Source organism: Camelus dromedarius, chromosome 6 (genome assembly GCF_036321535.1).
Source record: "Camelus dromedarius isolate mCamDro1 chromosome 6, mCamDro1.pat, whole genome shotgun sequence".
NCBI classification, from domain to species: Eukaryota; Metazoa; Chordata; class Mammalia; order Artiodactyla; family Camelidae; genus Camelus; species Camelus dromedarius.
In genome coordinates, this window is record NC_087441.1 from 61,724,697 (window position 1) to 61,745,885 (window position 21,189).

Sequence of the window (21,189 nt, forward strand, 5' to 3'; positions counted from 1 at the left end):
CCTGTGCTCTTGAGGCTGACCCATATGGATGGTCTTTGGGTGGTTTGGCCAATAAGTGGCATCAACTGAAGTTCAGAGGTGAAAAAAGTGAGGGGAAGGCACTTAATCGTCGGCTCACTCTCGCAGGTCCTAGAGTTTGGCTCTGTTCCTCTGTTGAACACCACAGCTCCTGTCAGCTGCACACAGGAGCTCTCTCTGCCTTCTGGTAACCTCTTTTCCCTTCCCCCCTTCAGACTCTGGGTGTTAACAATTCTCTGCTGTCACTAGCTCCTACACACTGCACCACCCCGTGTTGGGTTTCCTAAAACATGCCCTAGCTTTGCAAATAGTCCCTTTATTAGATGCTCTGCAATTAACCTGTTTGAATGTTCCATTCCTCCTGGGATCCTGACTGATCACCACCAACTGTAATATCATACAACCCACAGTTCTCAATGTTTTTAATATTTTAATGAAAATACCATGAAGTGCTTTGGGGGAATGGGTGGAATAAAAATAGACCTAATTTAAAGATTCCCTCTATTTATTATTCTATTGACTTGTCTTTAAAAGGAAATAGAGTTAATCCTGCAGCCCTTGCTTTTTGCTACTTATGCAGCCTGCATGGTCACCTTTAAGAGTGAGGCTTTGTTTTTTTGTTTGTTTGTTTGTTTGTTTCCCTTTGAAATTCTTTTAAGGTTGACAAGAAGTTCATCACTATGTGCTCTGAAATACTTCATTCCTTGCCCTTTTTGAAAATCAGATTATTTGCCTAGCACTAGAAAAAATCCTTGAGAATAAATATGTTGAAGTAACAGCCCTACTTTTACTTCAACATTGAAATGAAAATTTACCTCGCAGTGACCAAGAAGAGTAAAAGATAATGAGAAAGCTAGACATTTTAAATGGGATTTTTTTTTCTCGCTTGAAATATCTTTTTCTGATTATAGTGTCATGTATGGGCATCATAGAAGACTGATAAGATACAAAGAAATATAAAATGAAGAAATAAAGATTAATCACATTGTTACAATTCAGAGAGAATATATATTTCCTTTATTTTTATTTGCATTTGGTATAACTGGATCATCCTGTTTATACAGCCTTACTGTCCTTTTTTTGAAAATTCATATTAGGTGTTGACAGAAGCCTGGAAACGCCTTTGATGATCTGAGACTCAGGGACATCTGGTTGTTAGGATCGCCACACCACAACTCGGGCACAACGCCTGCTTGGTGACAGCATACCCAAGTCATTGCCTTCAGAAGGAAATAAAACTCCCTCGAGCAGTACTTCTCAAACTTTAACGTGTACACGACACATCTGGGATCCTATTAAAGTGCAGACTCCGATTCAGTAGGTCTGGGGTGGTGCTTGAGAATGTATTTCTAATAAGCTCTTTGCAATGTCAGTGGTGCTTGTCTAGGGGATCACACTTTGAGAAATAAGAATTGTTAATTGAGTAGTAGTGAAATTCATAAAAACATTAAAGTTCAAGAAGCACAGATCTAGAGCAATGGTTCTCAACCTCACCTTAAAAAATAACACTCAGATCTCTGCTTTGCGAAAGCTTACTGGGTGATTCTGGTGTTAACGACTACTTCTGTAGACTTAAGTGCATGATAGCAAATGTGGCAATTATAAATAATTCACACAGCCTTTGTTTCTAATCTCAATTAGAAAGGAAAAAAACAGCAACAACCACAAGAAGGGAAACAAAACAAAAATCCTGGCCATTGTGTAGGAAAGCTGGTGCTATAGCCAAGAAACCTCAAATCAAGATTTTGATTGGAGCACCCAGGGATTTGAACTAAACTGAGCCACCTGAACCCAAAATTGGTTTGGAAATCTCATCAGCATGATTTACCCTGTAGGACTGCAAGGCTTCAGTTTAACTTCTTCAATAATCAACGTAGACAAATCTTAGAAGTGGCACACATCCCAGCTTGGATTGCCTGGGTGTTCAGTCACAATGACGACCCAGAGGCCACCAGTCAGAACATATCTGTGCGCACCATCTTTGAAGGCAGAGGAATTGGGAAAGTAATCACCGGTTTTTCTTAGCATGCATCTGTTATTTCAGTGCAGGACAGATCAGGCTGCATCTGGTTTTGGCTGGAAGACTGTAAACAATCAAAGGCTGGAAAGTGTCACTGCTCACAGAGCCCTGACTCTAAAACACCATCAGTGACTTCCATTATGTCTTTTCTTCCACCATCTGGGACAGGGCCACAGATGGGATGGGAACCACTGCTGCCCATATTTCATACAACAACAGAAAATACACTGAAGTCTATGAAAGTGCGGTTTTCTTTCTTAGGACAAGTGGCACAAAGCCCAGGAAGAGGCAGTTTGGTGACTTTGCCCAGATCTCTGGAGCTACCGGCCCTGCCTCCTGTGCAGGACTGCTTCACCCGACAGGGAAGGTACACAAGAGGACACAGTCATCCCCCTGACTCACTTCGCACTACTTGCTAAACTCCTTCTTGGAGGGGCAGGGATAAAGATCAAGTAGAGAAACATAAAAATTGTCAGGAAGACAAGACTTCAGCATCAGACGCTCAGCCAGTTTTCACTTTCCTTCTGTGGGTTTCCCTCATCCCCCGCCCAGTTACACATGTACTTACTCCCTTCTGGAAGCAATTGTCATTTTACTTTCTATGCAGATCTGTGAAGGTGTCGGCTGGTGGCACTTGCGCAGAGCCTTCTGCACCTCTCTCGATGTCATTCCTGCTGCTGAGCCTCCCTGCCAAGCACCCCATCATCTCAACATCAGATTCCATCCTTGTCAGAGGATGGCCCTGGGGAAGCTGATCAGTGGCTAGGTCTCCTGACCTTTCCGACCATCTCCAGGTTGCCCCTAGCAACACGCTTACAGGGAAAAAGAGAGAAGCTCAGGAACATTACTCCTGTCTCCCAGTCCTTTGATGGGCAGCTTCCTGAGTTTGTAAGTTAGATCTCTCTATTCAGGGCCCTGGCCTTGAGTGTGTGACTGGAAGGAAAGCCTCCTTGAAAAGCCTAGATCATTTGGAGAGCTCATGAAATCGCTCGGGGTTGGGAGTAAAGGCAGCCTTAGCAATCACTGGTCCAATCCCTACATTTTTCAGCTGATGAAATTGGAGGTTAGGTGACTTGCAAGGCTGCAATGCTGGTGAGCGAGGAGCAGCCGCTCTCACATTCCAGTCTGCTTCCCGGAGGCCATCCGTCATAGATCTTTGGAGCGTCTGCTTCAGATGGGGAGGGCTGACTGTGTGTTGCTCCTACAATGCCCTCTTCAGCGCCCACGGGTGGTAGTCATCTTCCCCTCTCCCGGTTACGTCATCAAGCATGTATCATCTTGGAGGGCAGACAGCAAGAGAGACATGCTCCTCCTCTTCCTACACAGGCTTATATTTAACCTAATGTGTTTATCTGAGTGGCTAGATTCCATGGAGATTGGTGCCATAGAAATAAAGAGACCAAACCGTGCAGGCGATGGCACATGTGAAGGAGGCGAGAGAGAGACAGAAGAGAGACAGAGAGAGACAGATAGGAAGAGCGAGAAATAGAAAGCAAGGGGACAAGAGAGCAAGTGCATGAGACCCTGGAGGGTGAGGTGCCCAAGCAGGCAGGCTGTGAGGCAGGCAGGGTCCTTGGCAACTGGGCTCCCTCCCCGCGCTCCCTGAGAATCCCACCTCCACCCTGTTCACTCCTCTGGGGGAAATGACTGCCCGCCTCACAGCATCTTCCAAGTCCTTCAACAGTTCATCCGAGACACGCACAATCTCACAGTAGAGATGGACCCAGAATGTACTCCAAACTGCCAGCAGCTGTGGTGTTATGTAGGGGAACGTCAAAGTAAGAATTAAGAGTTTATTTTCAAAGACAAAGTATAAGCACCTGAACCAGAGGAACAAAGAAGTGCAGTTAACAGTTGAGATGATTTTATTCTCAAATGGCCCCAGTTTCAAAATACAAACCAAAGTTTACGCTGAGCACAAATGCAGACCTGAGAGCACAAACGATGTTGCTTCCAGTTAACCCTGTATCACAGAGCGGACATCTACACAACACCACTTGCTTAGTCTGCTGAAAGTCAAGAAGCAAAGGTCCAAAGATTCTTGTTTGGCTTTTTCCTACAAAATTTGTCAGCGAGTAAAGATCTGACTCTCCACATAGGCATATTTTATAAAATCTGTCTAAAATATGCCAATTGCTTGCTGGCTTCCTCATCCAAAGATGAATCTTCATAGCAATGGGAGGAAAGTGAAGACAGAGAGAAAATATTTTAAGCAGCAATAGAAGGACATTTGTAAACCTATCTTAAATACAACAGCCCTCTAAATCAGCATAGTACTGAATGGCCAATAAAATTTCATGTATGGGAGGGCTCACTCTAATGAACTGACTTACAATTTAGATTAAAGCGGTGTGCAGTCTTTAATAATAAAGTCGGCCCTCCATACCCGTGAGTTCTGCATCTATGGATTCAACCCACCGAAGAACAAAACTATTTGAAAAAAGTTCCAGAAAGTTCCAAAAAGCAAAACTGGAATTTTTCAGGGGATAGCAGCTATTCACACGGCATTTACATTGTATTAGATGTTATAAGAGACGATTTAAAGGAAAGAGGATGTGCACAGGTCATATGCGAATACTATGCCATTTTACATAAGGGACTCCAGTGTGGATTTTGGTATCTGAGGTGGGTCCTGGAACCAATCCATCACAGATGCCAATGGATGACTGTACCTACAATTTTTTTTAATCTCTTTTTTTGTGGGAAAGGGTGGTAACTAGATTTTTTTTTAGTTATTTTTTTAACCGAGATACTGGGGATTAAACTCAGGACCTCCTGCATGCTAAGCACGTGCTCTGCCACTGAGCTATATACCCTTACCCAACTTACAATTTTTTAAGTGTCTTTCTATATGCAAGCATGTATTAAGTATTATAGATCACGGTTTTCTTTGATTCTCTCAGTAAACCCTATTTCGCTGACGAGCACTCAAGACTCAGTGAAGTTAAATAACCTGTGCACGTGCACAGCACCGGCAAACTGTGCGGCCGAGCTTTAAACGCCAGCAGTCCGACTCCACAGCTCAACCATCACAACACACCCCAAAGTCCCTGAAATATTCTATGTCCAGAAAAGGTGATACATAATTTATTTAGTCCATAAAAAGAATGCTGATCCGTTATATTGCCTGATAACTGCAAAATAACCTTCCATTGTTCCAAAGAAAATATATGTTTCTGAATCTTAAAATTTAACTGTGGGAGAGGAGAGAGAAAGACTGGGCAGGTGGGAAATAACCGTATAACAAGGAAGGCATTCTGTTAGATCTTAGTCTTTTTAACTCGATCACACTAAATTTTTAGCACAGCTTTTTGATAAGGAAGTTTGCCACATCTCTAGGCAATGTCCCTAGGAATGGAACCAAAGGCCATGCACATTTGCATATTAAATAAATACATATTCAGAAGTTCATTATGTCTGCTGCTGTCCAATCTCTAAACCAAATGGCCTGTCATTATGACAGCTGAGAGGGTGTATGGACTGTTGCAGGATTACAGTGTTCACAGCTGAGGCTCTCCCTTTCCCGTGTACAACAGCTAACACTGACTGTAAGTCAACAGAACTCGAATAGACCTGCCCCTCATCGTGTTGGGAAGTTAGATCACAGGTCATAAACAGCGCTTGCCTTGACCTTGCCTGTGATGAAGTCTGCTGTTGGTAATACCGATCAGACTGTTTGTCAGTGCCTTGATATCCTTGTCAAAACACAATGAGAACTACTCAGTGTGGTTTCTTATACATGGCTGGTAAAAATAAACTGTTAAATAAATTATGATAGTAGCTACGATTTATTGAACGCCTACCATGTGCCCTGTGCCATGTATTTCACAAATATCTCCAAATCTCATAAAAACCATGCAAGGAAAGTGGTATCATATTCACTTTTCTGATATGAAACTGAGGTACTTAAAAAATTAACTGGCTTACTCTAGACTGAATAACTTGTGCCTGGCAGAGCAGATTTAAAGCCAATTCAGGCTAATGCCAAAGTTTTATTATTTCAACCATAGAAGGAAGGGAAAGAGGGAAAGAGAGAGGGAGGGTGAGGGTAGGGGTGGCGGGTAAGGGGAAAAATCTGAAAACTTTTTTTGAATTTGCACAACTTCAGGATTTTACCTCTTTCACACATTATGACAACAGTTGTAAAAAGAAGAAATTATAATTTGTGCGTTCTCTGATAATCAAATTGTCTGTGAGACATGCAAAACATTGATCAGACATGCCCATAATGAGTGGAAAGAAATACTGTAGGCAGATGTTTTCAAAAGGCAAACCAGGGTAAGCAGAGTGTTGAAGATACCAATTTTCATGATTGCTGCCTTTGTTATTTTGTTTCATTGTCCTTCACCCTGCCTGGTCTAAAAATATAAAATAGCATGACAGAAAATTCGTTTTCAAGGCAAGTTATCTTTTGAAAAGCCATGAGAAAAAAAGTGAGTTAAAGGATAGAATTTCTAGAATATTCCCTTTCTCCCTTCGGTCTTCACATTTGCCTCACATTATGTATGTGTGACTTTGCCTTGACTCATCCCACTAGTCATGAAATTCAAAAAGCAAGAGATACACTCTTGAAAAGAAGTCAGCAAAGAGAAAATAGAACAAAAAACAAAAAAAAAACTTGATGTTTTTGTGTATTCCAAAGTGTTTTTCCTCTTACAAAATTTTTTCTGCATTTTTTTCTAGTTGCCGACAAATAACTTTTAGGGAAATAAATGTGAGCAGACTTGGTCAAGTGACTGGGATGAAGCGAAGGCTTCGCCATCTGTGAGAAGTACATTAGAATAGAATCGCTCCAGGGAAAGGTTATCTGTGTTGCCTGCTTATTTATGAAATGACATTTAAATAAAAGCACTGGTTCGCTTTTTATTGATCCCTCTACGTTAAAAGGCATCTCAAAGAGAAGTGTGGCATGAATAACGAATCATGGGCTGCTTGTGCAGATGGAAAACCTCACAGGCTCTGTGTGTGGAGATCCATGGTGACTGCAAGCTATTTGAGGAAATTTGTATCCTGGGGCTTCTCATCACACTGTCTTGCAAAAAGTCAACACATCGATGCGTAGACATTTTCATAGTCTCTCAAAAACAAGTTTCTGAAGTAGTTGCCTAGATAAACAGTGAGGTTTTGCATATACCTTGCTAACCTATAGGCTGAGATTAATGAGAATGGGTGTGGGTGTGGCTCAGGGATAAAGAGGGAGAGGGAACTAACAATTTAGGGCAACTTTTTTGAAATTCTAAGCCACCTAATGTTGAAACTTAGTATTTTCTTTGCCTGGGGATGATGCTGGTCTTGGTTCCCCAGTTTTATTGCAAATTACCATGATGGGAATACATGGGTCCTCCAGAATGAAAACTCGAATTCATTCTCTGAGAGATATGTCTGAAAAGCTATGTCATCTGGAACTGCTCAAACTCCATAATTTTGGAGGGTCTCCCATCCCACCACTTCAGTAAGTACTAATTTCAGATTTTAAATCTGACCTATTCACTTGAAACTTTTATCTCTCTAGGCTCTATTTCCTTATACAACCTGTACTCAAACTTCCTTATCTCTTGTCTTGACCTAAAACGAATAGACTGCTAGTTATTTCTCTAGCAAAAATGGATTTATTTGGGATCAGCTGAGGATTGCAGTTTGGGGTCTTCAACCATGATGAGCCACATGCAAGTCTCCCTGTGACAATGTAAGAAGAGTACTTATAGTGAGGAAAAGGAAGTAGGGAGGGCGATTGTAAACAAAGTGTCCATGGTTTTCCATTGGCTGAGTCCTTGCCAGGAAAGAAGAGTTTTCCTCTTCCTCTTGGGTTCTGCTATTATTGCAGAACATGAGAGATATTTAGGGTCTCTCAACCCTATTTAACTGAGATTTCTGTTTATTACTATTTTTACATTTCTCCCTTTTGATCAAAACTTTCTCTGAAAGCATCTCTGATCAAGAATCAGGTTTACTTAGTTTCAGTGTCTTTTTGTCCCTCAGTGTCAGGAATGAACTTCCCCGGGTGTAGCGTCCCACACTGGAGGGGAAGTTCACAGATTGGAAACATACTGAGGTCACATCTGAGTAACAAGAAAGGGTAGGAGGGAGAGCTCTCAGGAACTTCATATCTAAAGTCCATATATTGTCAAGATTATAGACATTGGCGATCATTCGATGGCTTATGTGAGTTTGGTGGCACAAAGATTGATTAGGTCTGTGCCTGGTGGGCCCTTTCTAGAGAGGGGTTGAAGAGAGTACTTCTGGAGGTGTCATTTCCAATAGACAAAACCTCCAGTTTGTGAGGTGTGATACTTAAGGTCGTTGTGTCCTGAGAGAACCCTGTGAAAAATTGCTCTATCAAAACATGGTTATTTTTATCAGAAGCAATTAAGCCTTTGCAATATTAAGGTATTTCTCCTTTCATCAGCTGTGGTTAAAAAGAGGCAGGAGCCGGGCACATTGAGTGTCTTCTGAATATCTTTAAGGGTGAGAATTTATAAGTTCCAAAAGGGGTGGATCTAAGCTTTAGAGGGATCAACAGCAAAGCTTTTGGCCAAGACAAATTTTGCCAATTGAGTATTAATAATGCCATTAGTGTGTTTCACTAAACGAGAGGGTTGAGGGTGGTAAGCACAGTGAAAGTGCGCTTACCGGCCAAACAGTGCAGACTGGTCAGAGTACCTAACCGGTAAAGAGCGTTCCTCAGTCACTGGGACATTTGAGAGGAATTTCTCAGCTGGAGATAATATTTTCCAAAAGAACTTTAGCCACAGAAGAGGCAGTCTCCCGTCTGCAAGGGAAGGCTTCAGTCCAGTGGGAAAACATATAGACCATGGCCAAAATGTATTTATATTCATGAGATAAAGGAAGTTGTATGAAATCCATTTGCCAGACTTTGAATGATCCATTAGGCAGTATAATGTCTGTGAGCCACACAAACGGGCTTCTCTGGGTTGTAGTTTGGGTAAATGGGACAAGTGAAGGAAGTATTTCTGTAGTCTTGCTAATGTTTCCCACCAATATTGATTCATTAAGGCTATCATTTTGTCAGGAGACCAATTTAATGCATGTACAGTGGTGAGGAGTGAGAATTTTAGAGTCTCCAGTAAGACTGGGGTGTCATTTGAAGAAAACCTTTCTCTTTTTTATTAAACCAACAAGTGTTAAATTTCCAATCCTGTTCTTCCTTTTCTGACACCGTTTGGGGTTCTCTATCCAGGTTTTCTAAGTTATCTGGGGGGGAAAGATCCCTTTAGACTATGACAGAGGGTTTGACTGCTGCTAGTGCCTTTAAGGGAATATTCCTTGTGGAGAGGTCGGCAAGTTGAGTTCCCTTAGTTCCAGAGAGTCGAGTTTACAATGTCCTGGAATATTACTAATAGCTAAAGTGGCAGGTAAAAGTATTGCATCGAATAATTCCTGAACATAGAGGCCCATTTAAATTTTTATTACCATTGGAAGTAAGTAAGCCATGTTGCTTTCATGACATTACAAAGTCATTGGCTACTCTGAAAGCATGTGCTCTCAGTGTAAATATTCACAGTTTCGTCCTTGGCTAAAGGACAGTTTTATTTAAGAGCATATAATTCAGCCTGTTGGGCTGAAGTAGCCACAGGTAAGGATGCTGTCCGAACAACATCAGAAGGACCTGCAGTAGTGTCCCCAGCACTATATTCGCCTGTGTTGCCTTTTGAATAAAAGCCATCAGTGAACACTTAGAAGTCAACGTTACCCAGTAGAATTTCCTATGGATTATCATGAGGAGCCAGGAGGTGATCCATCAGCATTAAGCTGCCGTGAGGGACTTTGTCAGTGATGGAGGGGCAGAAGAGTAGCAGGATTAAGGTTAACACAAAATGAAAGGGCTATGTGAGGAGCAGTTAACAAAAGGACTTCATAGGAGGCAGGGCAGCTGACGGAGAAACGCTGAGTGTGATGAGAATTCACAGGGACTCCTGCTGCACAAGGTGCCAAAATGGTCAAAGGGGACCCTGCAACCATTTTCTTAGTGGCCTTAATGAAAAGGCGGTGGTCATAATGGCTCTAACATAAAGGCCTCCAGGCCACATGGTTCAGTTTCTGTCTATAACACCCTAGGGGTCAGTGATAAAACCCCAGTATTTGGGGGATGAGTACACCAAGGGCATTCCCTTTCCTTTCCTATACAAAAAGGAAAAAGGGATCTGATCACTGGAATGCCCAAGTTCAGGTAGGCTCATCAAACTCTCTTTTAAGGTCTTGAAGACTATATTTTTATCCAGTTCTTCGAATAAATACAGATCGGGGCTACCATTGAGTAAAACATAGCAAAATTTTGTCCAGGAGAGAGAAATCTGGGATGTAATTTCAGTAATTACCAACTAGAATGAGAAAACCTTGCAGCTGGCACCTAATTTTGGATTTTGAGAATCCTAGGACTGCGAAATCTATCTGGATCTAGGGGTAGCCCTTGTTCTGAAACCAGATGCCCTAAACATTGAACCTGGATTTGTGCGAACTGCAATTTTCCTTTGGCAACCTTAAGTCCCTTTGAGGCTAAAAGTTTTAGCAAGTGGATGCTGTCTTCTTGGGAGGAGGCTTGAGAAGGAGAGCAAATCATATACATATTGCAGCAAGGGAGATCTCTAGGGAATTTTATATCCTCCAGATCAGCCTTCAGGATTTGTGGGGAAATAAGAAGAAATCTCAGTAAAACCCTGAGGCATTACTATCCAGGTGAATTGTTTTTTTCTTTCCAAGTGAAGACAAAAAGGTATTGGGTAGCTTCATCAACAAGAAATACACTACATAAATCAACGGCAGTAAATAATTAATTTCCAGTGGGAGCGGATGTTAGTAACATGAGGGTTAGAAGCAACAAAACGTTGAGGGATAACAATGTTGTTTATTGCTCAGAGGTCCTGGACAAAGCTCCTAGGTTTTCTCATTTTCAAACGGGAGTGTTCCAAAGGCTAGTGTAAGGAATAATGAGGTCTCAAGCCTTGTAATCATCTATTATGGGCTTTATGCCTTGGAGGGCTTCTATACTTAAAGGGTATTGATTAATTCTGGGAAGAGATTTGGAAGAATCTGTTTGAATTTAGATGGGAGGTGCACTGTGAATTTTGACAGTATCAATTGGAGATTTTGCTCTTAAGGAGTGTGGTAGCTGATTTAATAGAGACAAATGATCAGTGTTCCCAGAATCAGCTTTGTACCGTCAAAGACAGAATAAATAAAAGATGTCAAAGGGCCATTTAATCCACCTGGTTGGCTGCTTTGATAATTACTGTCAAGTTCTAGAATCATTTCCTCCTTTGGAAGAAAGAAATTCTGGTATGATACTTGTCTAAGAAGTCTCAGCCTAATAAATGGATAGAAGGAGGAACAAAGGAGACACAGGTGTGCATCTCTCAAAGGACCTAAACGAAAAGAAACAGGTTCAGAGTCAGGAACCTCTTGAGGTTCATTAGAGATTCCACTATTTGAGCTGTTTTAGCACTCCGAGGCACTGCTGCTTTACAGTAGTGGGGCTGGGCACCATGAGTGTGGCTCCAGTGCAAATTAGGACTGGGAGATTCATCTCTAACCTGGAGGAATGTTTCTCTGAGTTGATTAAGAGGGAGGATTGGGAAGAGACCCTGTAGTTACTTGAAGCTCGGTCACTGAGAATTGGGAGGATACTGGAAAGGCTGGTTAGAGGGATGAAGGTGTCTGAAGTGCTTAAATTTATAACAATCTCTTTTCCAGCATCCTAGGTCTTTGCAGAGTAGCAGAAACTAGAGGGGTTTTGGTTTCCTTTAGGAGCCTTCATATGCTGGAGTTAAGTCAAGAATTTTGGTGGTTTTCCTTTGAGATGACTTCATCTGGAGTGTGAGGGAGCTGGTTTGTCAGATTAACTTAATCTGGAGTGGACATAGTTTCCCTCCTCATCCTGGTCCTTTTTGCTTGAAGGAAAAGGTCTTGGTTCAGTCCTTTAATAAACATAGATTTAAAAGCTACTTGGGTGGAATCAACATCCAAAGGAAGACCAGAATTTTCTTAGATGACTGGATAAAGAAGTTATAGCATATTTATACAATGGAATAGTACTCAGCCATAAAAAAGAATAAATAATACCATTTGCAGCAGCATGGATGGGTCTGGAGATTGTCATGCTAAGTGAAGTAAGCCAGAAAGAGAAAGAAAAATACCAAATGATATCACTTATATGTGGAATCTTAAAAAAAAAAAAGGCACAAATGAACTTATTTACAAAACAGAAACAGACTCACAGACATAGAAAACAAACTTATGGTTATCGGGCCGGGGGTGGTGGGGGGAGGATAAATTGGGAGTTCAAGATTTGCAGATACTAACATATAAAATAGGTAAATGACAATTTCATACTGCATGGCACAGGGAACTATATTCAATACCTTGTATTAACTTATGGTGAAAAACAATATGAAAATGAATATAGGCATGTTCATGCATGACTGAAGCATTGTGCTGTACACCAGAAATTGACACAACATTGTAAACTGACTATACTTCAATAAAATATATATATATATATATATATATATATATATATATATATACAAAAAAAAATCTGAAGTCCATTGGAATAATAATGAACAGGTTTGTAGGATTTTTATGTGTAAGCAGGAATTTCATTCCAATTAACAGACTTTAGAAAAGCCCTAGGAACTGCTGGATGAGCTTGCCTAGCAATTGTCTGAGTCTGATCACATAACAAGTCAGCACGCTGTTCTCCCACTTGTAATTCTAGCGACCATTCAGGATTTTCCTAATTAGCAGCTTTCACCCAATGCTGGGCCTGGCCTTCACCAACAAGCATATGAACTAGCTGAGGTAAGTCAGAGAATCTAGGCTGATAAGTTTGAAAGACTATATTAAATTCCTCAGCAAATCTGTGAGGATTTGCAATTACTTTGGGAAAATATTTGACTATGGCTTCAAGTTCCTCTTTAGTCCAGGGAATATAAGATATTAAGGGTTTAGCCTCCGATCCTCAGAAGGCTTAATTTTAAAGGAAGAATTTCTGACAAGTTCAGAGGAAAAAGAAATGGAGAGCGTTTCAGAGAAAAAGGGAACTTTGGTGAGGGAATTACTCTGGGGGAACTGAGGATTTAGGGGAGGAGTGGGCAGTGTAGAAGGAAAGGAGGAAGATGACACCCCAGGTGGAATGTGAGACAAAGAAGCCAAAGAAGAGGACCCTGAGGAGCCAGGAGCCATTTTATCTTTAATTGTTTGCCTCAGTTCATCTTAAAAGTTCCCCATAGTGACCACTGATATTCTAACCTGTCTTTGTCGCTCCATTTAGTTAGAAGTGCACATAAGGAAGGACCTCGGTTTTTAAAGATAAAATTGGCCAGAGTCCCTGCAGGGACACAAACTAAGAACGTATTTAGCTAACTGCGATCCCATTTCTCAGAGAGTATTCTACAGAATAAAAGAATACTTTTTGAAAAGCTTAAACAGCTCAAATAACTAAATTCAAACAGCTTAAATGGTTCAAATACCTCAAACAGCTTGTGACTCAAACAGTTCAAATAGAATACAGGCTTAATATCAGCCAGTTCTAAGGGAACAGCTTGGTCCCAGTAGAGCCAGGCTGAAGGCTTCCATACCAGTTCCCACAGAACAGCCTCTATTCCAAAGTGTTGCACAATTCAGGCACAGTTTCAGTGAACCAACCCCTGTTCCCAAAGGAACAGGCCAAGGTCTTCTCAGACAGTTTCATCTGAAACAATCTGATCTCAAAATCAGACCAAAGTGCCAAATGAGTACTTGTATGCAGAACAAGGCCTTAACCAGCAAGGACAAAATCTTAAAATAAATCCTGAATATAAAGCCTAGAGATCTTCAAATGCAAGGAAGGTGGAGGCTGAGATCCAGGGGAAAGACATAGCTTCAAACTCCAGGGCCAGCAAGAAAAACGGTGAGAGGCAATGGGCCCAATGTGGGCACCACACTTGTTCATTCACCAGCCCAGCAGTCTTTGGGGAGTCTTTTCTAGTCCTCATATGCGCAACCAAAATGTTGACCTAAAACAGACTGCCAGTTATTTCTCCAGGGGGGAATAAAACGTGGGGGGGGGGAGCATATTTGAGATCAGCAAAGAATTGCAATTCGGAGTCTGCAACCACTGTCAGCCATGTGCAAATTCACGCATGGCAAGGGAAGGAGAGTGATTTTATAGAGGGAAAAAGGAAGTTGGGAGAGCTGTAGTAAACAGAGTCCATGGCTTTTCATTGACTGAGTCCTTCTTCTTCTTGTGCTCTGCTGGCATCACAGGGTGTGACAGCTCCCCATTTTGGCCTCCTGACTATTTGATTGAGGTTTCTGTATATTAATTTTTTACACTTACTACTATACTCTTTCTTGAGCTCACAATTTCCCTACATGAGCACACTTTGCTTAACAGCTTTTAAAATAGAAGTAAACCATTTGCCATAGATCACATTTTGCAAATATTTAACATTAACTTCTAACTTTCACTTAAATTTTATTGCCTTGTAGTCTTCTACCCCTTGAGTCCAAATCTTGAGATTTACGTCCCAGGGCAAAACTGTAAGCTTACATAGCACACCAGAGAGAAGAGTTTTCAAATTCCTTTAGCTTTTCTAAGCCTTGAGAACATTGAGTTGTATCTTCTAAGGACTTTGACCCTTCCTCCCATGCAGGCTGCATCCTGGGGCTTCTTGTCTTATGGAAAGATGAGGACAGCAATTAAGGGAAGTAAAAGAGAAGACTGGCCCAGCCAGTCCCAGAGTACAGGTAGGAAGATGGGAGACAGAGAAAGGGAAACAGAAGTGGTAGAGATAGTCAGCCATGTGAGTTCAGTCTAAGTTCTAATCTCCCTCCTCTATTGCAATAGCCTTAAATGAAGTCTTCCTTAACTGTTTACCTTTGGTGCAATTTTTGCTTTGACAATGGAAAGAGAAAAACAAAACCAAAAATCTCCAAAATGCTAGTGGTTTTTTTATCTATTAAATTTATCACCTCAAATTAAATCATCATATTAGAATAAAGGTTTTTATCTTTGCATTTATTTCATTTTATCCAGCAGGCAAAGCCTGGGAGTATAAACAGAATAGCTTCACATGAAATAATCAATATTTATCTGCATATCATACCATTAGAGTTCCCCTTTACCATTTGTCACATTCACCCTAAATTTTCAACATTCTGCTCTGTGGCATCAGTGTCTACCAGAATATTGGAAGGTCCTAGAAGACAAGAACCCTTCTCCTATCCTTATCCATCACAGAGCTAGGTGTAAATTAGAACATTCAAATATTTGTTTAATCCACTCATCAGTTAATATTAATGAGCAAATTTTGTGTGCCAAATAGTGTGCTAAATGCTAAGACTGAAAAAAAAACGTGGATCATGGTCCTAATTTTTAAGCATTTACAAGTTGAGAAGAAAAGACATACACATGACAATGGGTAAATTACAAAATTGAGTGCACCTTTTGACTGAGTTATTTAAAAAATAAGGTATTTTGGAAGCTTAGAAAAACAACTGGAACAAGAAAGGAAAATACAGAACTTGAACTGGAACATCTTAAAATTTTGTTTTATTTTATTTTAAATTTTTTAAAAGATTCACTCAACAAATGTTTTTTTTTTTTTTATTTTAATTTTTGCAGGGGGAGGTAATTAAGTTTACTTATTTATTTAATATTTAAATGGAGGTACTGGGGATTGAACCCAGGACCCTGTGCATGCTAGGCAGGCATTCTACGACTAAGCTACACACACCCCACCTTTAAAATTTTGTTTTAAAAACTACTGAACTTACACAAAAGTAGAAGATACAGTAATCCCCTGCCAGTAACCATCTACCCATCGCTTAGCTCCAACAACTATCAATATTTTTCCCTATTGTTTCAACTATCCCCTTTTGAAATGGACCTTGAAAGATGGGCAGCATCCTTCAAATGTCACCCCATGTGATAAGACTTCTTGCTACTTCTTGGGCTCTGATTTGCTTACCAAAATTTTCCTTGCTCGCTTTGCTTCAGCCAGCCTAGCCTCCTTCCTTCAGAATCATATACTGAAGTACACTTGTGCCTCAGTGCCTTTGCATTCAGCCTGACCCACCCCCCCCCACACACACACACTACACAATGTGCCCCCCTCTTTGTGCAGGTCTCTGTTCTGACAGATTCTAGGCAGAGAGACCTTTGCCAATATTTCAAATAGCATCTTCTGTCCCCGTTAGCCTGATTTTCATTCTCCATAACATTTATCACTATCTGAATTGTGCACGCAATCTCTTTTCCCATTTATCATCTGCCACCCCCACTAGAATGTAAGTTTCATGAAGGCTGGTACTATGTCACAGGACCTAGTATATAGCAGGTGCTTGACAGATAGCTGTTCAATGGACAAATAAAAGAATAAATGCCATTCCCTTTGCTCAAAAAACTTCCGTGGTTTCTCACTAGATAGAAGTGAGAATGGGTGGCCTTTGGGCTAAATTCAAGTGATAGAAATGTTTCATCTGAACTGCACAAAGTTTTAAAAATTTAAATCAGTTGATGGCATATAGAGATGAAGAGATTTCACACAAAATCATCTTTAAATGACTTTTTCAAGTGAGAATAAAATCATTCTTTAAATAACTTCTTTAAAACCTTGAAAGACCTTGACTGCTGGTCTCATAGCCTCACATGGCAACAATGGAGTATAAGAAGCGGTTGGCTGACCCCTCACGCAAGGCACGAGCCACCTGGTGGCCTCCACCATTCCTGTTGTCCTTTGCTGTTCACCGGTGTGCTTGCCTGACTCATGCATTTACAGTCCCTGCCAAATCCTGTGGGCACTCTAGTTCATAAATCCTACCTCTAGGGTCTCCTTACAGGAATTGCTTCTGAGAATCATCTGTACTTTTCAGCTCTGCTGCTTTCACCTTGACTCCAGTTGCCCAAGTGTAAAAGAATCACCTCCCACTTCTGACAACTCAGTCACCCACGATTTTGTGTTAACCGCATGGAGTGGGCTCACGTGTTTCTACCGATCCTCGGTTTAGTCTTTCCTCCTCAATTTATATATTTCTAATTCCAAAAGGCCAGGTCCTAGGTTATTTCCTACCTACTCATTTTCTTTTGATAACTGAATAGTGGAAATAAAAGAGTAACTACGAGGTAAGAAAACAGCACACTGTTTCTATGCTAATCGGAGGTCCTGCCTTCAAACACAGCCCAGGACAGTTTCTATGAATCTTCCCAACCTCCTGTAACCTCCTCTCCCCTCCCAAATTTTGCATTAAATAATCAAATCAGTGACCTGAGATCAGCCAGATGGGAATCAACTACCAATCCAACGGCCTCTCAGGAATGGCATTTCCTCCCTGTTCACCCATGATTTTGAGATTGACACTTTAGGTGAAATCTTTTTTTATTCTCCTTTTTCCCCCATGGAGGAAAGAAATCTCATCCTTGGGATTTACAATGGAGTATAATACTTTGTCAAATTTATTTGACAAATGGTAATTCATTCCAGATGAGGAGATACTTCTAATAATTTAAGTAGAAGTCATCATCCTTTCAAGAAATTAAAGACAAAAGCAATCAGAATGACAAATGAAATCATTTCACTGGTAAAAAAAATAAATGAATAAATAAATCTAGCACATGAAACAGCAAGGTCCTTTGCTCTTATAGCAAAGTCATGAGCATCTGTAATTGAAATAGGATGATTCTGTCACCAAGTAAAGGCAAGGTGTTGCAAAGACCAGAGAGGCAGCCCTGGTGCTGGGTGGGGTGGGGGATCTGGTGATCTTATGCCAAATGGAATAGGTAACTGGCTGCAATGGCAAAGGAGCTCGTAATTAATATAAATGGGGATATTTACAGGGTGACCAAAGAGAGACAAACATACAGAGAGAGATGGAGAGACAGAGAGAAGAAAGAACAAAGCTCTAAGAGCATGAGATTTGTTTGAACGTCTTCTGAAGGTGTGTCAATTTTCTCCCTGACTTCTGCGTAGGCATCCTAAAGACCTCTTAGGGTCTTATGAGTAAGATTTAGGATCACGTGTCTAATTAACAGAGAAAAACAAATAACAAAAATTATGACAATGAAAATACGTAAGTATAAGGGTAACCCTCTTCCCTTCCGAGATCCTGCCTGGGGAAAATTGGAGCTTCCAGCACTTAGACCCTCTCCAGGAAGTACTGGGAACATACTGGTGTGCGATTTCCTGTCCTTATCGAAGGGGCGACAGATTCACCTAGAGAAACTGGTGAGAGGTTGACACGGGTGGGTTGGCATTTCTCCCCTGGGCAGGCATGCCTCAGCAATCACTGCTCACTTGTACTCCGTCTCTTATGATCTATCTGATGCTTCTTGTCTTACAGGTCAGCAAAGCCACAGCTCTTCAACGCCTCTTGTTTCCCATACAACAACCAGAGGCTCCTCCCCAGTGTTTCAGCTTTTTGTCTAATACGTACACAACACTGATAGAAAAGACATGTTGGTTCTATGTAGCTCCTTGTGTCTGCTATCAGTTGGTTCAGAATCCAACAGAGAGATGTCATTAATTAGACTCCCAACTCCCCAAAATGTAAAGCTGAATCTCCACTTTCTTCTTCTGGCAAACAACCGAGAAATGTCTCCCTCCCTAAGGCCTGCTTCCAGGGTTCTAATTTCCTCTATTTCGCACATGTAAAGCCACACAGGTTAAGCCTCTCGTTCATTCGCTCATTCAGCCTCTGTCAAACCCTGTAATAGATGTTCTTACTCTAGGGGGCTCACAGATGGGCTGGAAGGGCCCATGAATCTCTGAAATGAAGGAGCATGTGCAATTTTTTCTAGAAATGGGACAAAAACTTTTCCCTTATTCCCAAAGTGTTCCATAACGTAAAAAATGTTCCACTGAGACACCGAGACAAGCAAAGAGGCAATTTCAATGGGAAAGAGGTTCCCATACTTTGTCTTTTTTGTCTCATTAATGTTTTCATGTGCCCTTAGGTTAAAAGAAATACCTAAGACTTCAATTTATTAAGTAGCTAGGTCTAAGTAACTTAATACAGCAGTCCCTGTGATGTTCAACAGCTCTCCGTATTTAAATTAAAAATTAAAAATATCCTGTGAATTTGCTGAAGCACCCCGGGAAACCTCAATGCACACTTGGCGAAGCTCAGATACAGAGCAATAAACATGATGATAGAAGGAAACCAGAGCGTGAAAGGTCCTAGGGGAGCCTGAGTGCCAGGGAAGACTCCTTGAAGGGTATTTGTCTAAGACAAGTGTAGACGGATGCTCAGAATTTAAGGTAAAGATGGGCTTGTGTAGGGGGCAGGTATTTCATGAGCAGGAATGTCTATGGTCCTGGAGTGGGGAGGGTTTGGTTTGACAGGAGTGACAAGCACAAAGGTGAAAGGAGAGCGTGTGATGAAGAAGAGGCTGCAGGGTGGACATGACCCAGTGAATGCAAGACCTTTTAACTGTTGAACTATTTAAACCTCATCTCTCATTCAAATTATCCTTGGCTGTGGTCTACAAAGTGCAGTGACGTGATCAGACTGTAGGCTTTTAGCAAGCTCTCCCTGGCTGCAAACAGAAAACAGATTCAGGGCAGCAAAACTGGAGGCAGCAAGACTAGTTAGTTTCCAAGTACTCCAAGTAAAAGCAGTCACAAACAGCACGATGCAAAAAGGAGCTGGGGAAAAGCTGAGTACTAGCTCTTCCTCCTCTCTGCCTTTAAACAATTCTATCTGCCAACAAAGACAGTAAAAATTCCCTGGGTGGAGCCTCACCTTTGCAGTAGACCAAGGCCAAGGACTTCATGCATTATCACCAGTTCTTACAACAATTTCATAAAACAATATTATTGCCCCCATTTTACTGATTAGGAAATAAAAACAAAGAGTTTTTGGAACTATTCCATCACACATCTAGAAAGTGGTGGAACAGGATTTAAACAGCATTTGATTCCAAAGCTGTCCCCATTCTAATACACAGCAGTGTCTCTGAAAAATTTTCCTTATATATTGATTGAATTCCACTGGAATGTAAGATAAATTAAGACAAGATTTTAGTCTGCTTTGGTCACAACTGGGGCCCAGAATAGTGCCTGGCACATAGTTGGCACTTAGTAAATATGAGGTAAGTAAGTGAGTGTTTTTGATTCCTCCTTGTGAACTGAGCTCAACATAGAAAGCGTGGGGGGTTTTCAGCCAGTCCTTACTCCTGATTTAGATCCTCTTCCAGCTTTTCCTCTCTTGCCTGAAGACACATTATTTACCATCCTACCCAAGAAACAGACTTCTAACAGCGCCCACCCAAGGATGCAGACACTTTGACTTCTCGTAACAGAGAAGAACAAACCAGACTCCATAATGGATCTATTCCTTTAGCTTTGACCTTTGTGTTCTGTTGCCTGTACTGAGTCATGCTGGTTCTGCACCTTTTGTAAAAGAATATTGCCTATAGCCTGAAATATACGATAGCCCAGTCTTAAGGCTCTGCCTCTCAGGCTTGACCTTTAAAGGTACAACACTCTTCATTCATATAGAGATAAAAAGTTGCACAACAGAGACATTTGTCTTATTGGAGGTTCATAGGAACAGTGCGACCAGACCTACATGGACAGCTGCAAGAACAAAGAATCATCACGTCTCCTCCGGGGTCTGGCCAGCACCAGAAGTTTGCAACAACCTGCCACATCCCTTCTCCTTTTTAGTACAGAAGAAGCCTGAATTCTAACTCGGGTAAGAGGGTTCTTTGGGACACTAGTTCACCATTTTTTCTGTCTGCTGGCTTTCTGAATAAAGTTGTTATTCCTTGTCCCAACAACCCATCTCTCAATTTACTGGCCTGTCGAGAGGCAAGTAGCACAAGCTGGGCCTTGGTAACAGTCTGATGTCAGGACTCTCCCTGGACTCACCAGTCTATTATTATCATAATTTTTATTCAGATTTTTCTTTATTATCTCTGGATTAGATAGTGTTTGCTGCATATAAAATGAATATATTAGAATAGGTCAAGATTTGCCAAAAATCACTTATAATACTATAGACAAATCCTTCCCATAATTTCATGCTAGTGTCTTTAATGCCGAAAAGCTAAGGAGGTCTGCTGCTTCTGGTGTGGAACACTCAGTCTGGAAGTGAGCCAAGCCAGTCACCAAGGGCCAGAAGTAGAGAGATGGACACGTGATCTTTGGGACCAT